General features: G+C 45.4%; 1 non-coding gene and 3 pseudogenes across 1 annotated transcript; all 4 read right to left on the reverse strand.

Moving 5' to 3' along the window:
• Positions 1-267: 267 nt before the first annotated feature.
• Positions 268-386, reverse strand: LOC138254652 (5S ribosomal RNA). Its single transcript, XR_011197309.1, has one exon. It is a non-coding gene; the product is annotated as a 5S ribosomal RNA (ribosomal RNA).
• Positions 387-832: 446 nt separating this feature from the next.
• LOC138256826 (5S ribosomal RNA) lies at positions 833-941 on the reverse strand (annotated as a pseudogene).
• Positions 942-1,384: 443 nt separating this feature from the next.
• On the reverse strand, positions 1,385-1,493 carry LOC138252331 (5S ribosomal RNA; annotated as a pseudogene).
• Positions 1,494-1,939: 446 nt separating this feature from the next.
• On the reverse strand, positions 1,940-2,058 carry LOC138252387 (5S ribosomal RNA; annotated as a pseudogene).
• Between the last annotated feature and the right edge of the window lie 442 nt (positions 2,059-2,500).

The following is a 2,500-nucleotide window of genomic DNA, read 5'->3' on the forward strand; positions in this document are numbered from 1 at the left end:
TTCCACACAGTCTCAGACTGCCCTTTCTTTAGGGCCCAGCACAAGCAGCAGACCAGCTCACCACCAGCAGCTTGGGGTGAGTGTGAAGTGCAGAAAGATTCTCAATTTTCCTTCAGAAAGAGTGTATTTTAGTGTTATTGCTGTTTTTATATTTATTTGAAGAAAGGAAAAAAGAGTAGAAGAAATAATAAATGAAAAGTAACATTAGAGAGGACTCTATGCAATTGTTCGAAGACGTGCACCACCTACTGTCTGCAAGAGGCGAAATGCCTACAGCACCTGGTATTCCCAGGCAGTCTCCCATCCAAGTACTAACCAGGCCCGACGCTGCTTAGCTTCTGAGATCAGACAAGATCAGGCACATTCAGAGTGGTATGGCCGTAGTCAGAATACACTCCTGTTTCAGGCCTCTTGTATTGAGACAGCCCGCCGGTCTGGAGCCTGCTGCTATCAAACACACCTGCACTCTACTGTTCATAAACTGCCCTCCTTCACAAACTTCTTACAGAGGGCCAATCGCACACCCTGTTTTGCAACAGCCTCACAATCGCTTCATCTGCACTTACACACAGTCTCAGACTGCCCTTTCTTTAGGGCCCAGCACAAGCAGCAACAGACCAGCTCACCACCAGCAGCTTGGGGTGAGTGTGAAGTGCAGAAAGATTCTCAATTTTCCTTCGGAAAGAGTGTATTTTAGTGTTATTGCTGTTTTTTTATTTATTTGAAGAAAGGAAAAAAGAGTAGAAGAAATAATAAATGAAAAGTAACATTAGAGAGGACTCTATGCATTTGTTCTAAGACGTGCACCACCTACTGTCTGCAAGAGGCAAAATGCCTACAGCACCTGGTATTCCCAGGCAGTCTCCCATCCAAGTACTAACCAGGCCCGACGCTGCTTAGCTTCTGAGATCAGGCGCATTCAGGGTGGTATGGCTGTAGGCAGAATACACTCCTGTTTCAGGCCTCTTGTGTTGAGACAACCCACCGGTCTGGAGCCTGCTGCTCTCAAACACACCTGCACTCTACTGTTCACAAACTGCCCTCCTTCACAAACTTCTTACAGAGGGCCAAGCACACACCCTGTTTTGCACCAGCCTCGCAATCGCTTCACCTTCACTTACACACAGTCTCAGACTGCCCTTTCTTTAGGGCCCAGTACAAGCAGCAGACCAGCTCAGCACCAGCAGCTTGGGGTGAGTGTGAAGTGCAGAAAAATTCTCAATTTTCCTTCAGAAAGAGTGAATTTTAGTGTTATTGCTGTTTTTTTATTTATTTTAAGAAAGGAAAAAAGAGTAGAAGAAATAATAAATGAAAAGTAACATTAGAGAGGACTCTATGCATGTGTTCTAAGACGTGCACCACCTACTGTCTGCAAGAGGCAAAATGCCTACAGCACCTGGTATTCCCAGGCAGTCTCCCACCCAAGTACTAACCAGGCCAAACTCTGCTTAGTTTCGGAGATCAGACGCATTCAGGGTAGTATGGCCATAGGCAGAATACACTCCTGTTTCAGGCCTCTTGTGTTGAGACAGCCCGCCGGTCTGGAGCCTGCTGCTCCCAAACACACCTGCACTCTTCTGTTCACAAACTGCCCTCCTTCACAAACTTCTTACAGAGGGCCAATCGCACACCCTGTTTTGCACCAGCCTCACAATCGCTTCATCTGCACTTATACACAGTCTCAGACTGCCCTTTCTTTAGGGCCCAGCAAAAGCAGCAACAGACCAGCTCACCACCAGCAGCTTGGGGTGAGTGTGAAGTGCAGAAAAATTATCAATTTTCCTTCAGAAAGAGTGTATTTTAGTTTTATTGCTGTTTTTTTATTTATTTTAAGAAAGGAAAAAAGAGTAGAAGAAATAATAAATGAAAATTAACATTAGAGAGGAATCTGTGCAATTGTTCTAAGACGTGCAGCACCTACTGTCTGCAAGAGGCAAAATGCTTACAGCACCTGGCATTCCTAGGCAGTCTCCCATCCAAGTACTAACCATGCCCGATGCTGTTTAGCTTCTGAAATCAGACAAGATAAGGCACATTCAGAGTGGTATGGCCGTAGGCAGAACACACTCCTGTTTCAGGTCTCTTGTGTTGAGACTGCCCGCCGGTCTGGAGCCTGCTGCTCTCAAACACACGTGCACTCTACTGTTCACAAACTGCACTCCTTCACAAACTTCTTACCGAGGGCCAAGCACACACCCTGTTTTGCACCAGCCTCGCAATCGCTTCACCTGCTCTTACACACAGTCTCAGACTTCCCTTTCTTTAGGGCCCAGCACAAGCAGCAGACCAGCTCAGCACCAGCAACTTGGGGTGAGTGTGAAGTGCAATAAAATTCTCAATTTTCCTTCAGAAAGAGTGTTTTTTAGTGTTATTGCTGTTTTTTTTATTTATTTTAAGAAAGGAAAAAAGAGTAGAAGAAATAATAAATGAAAAGTAACATTAGAGAGGACTCTATGCATTTGTTCTAAGACGTGCACCACCTACTGTCTGCAAGAGTCAA

The sequence above is a fragment of the Pleurodeles waltl genome, chromosome 8 (genome assembly GCF_031143425.1).
Source record: "Pleurodeles waltl isolate 20211129_DDA chromosome 8, aPleWal1.hap1.20221129, whole genome shotgun sequence".
Lineage (NCBI taxonomy): Eukaryota > Metazoa > Chordata > Amphibia > Caudata > Salamandridae > Pleurodeles > Pleurodeles waltl.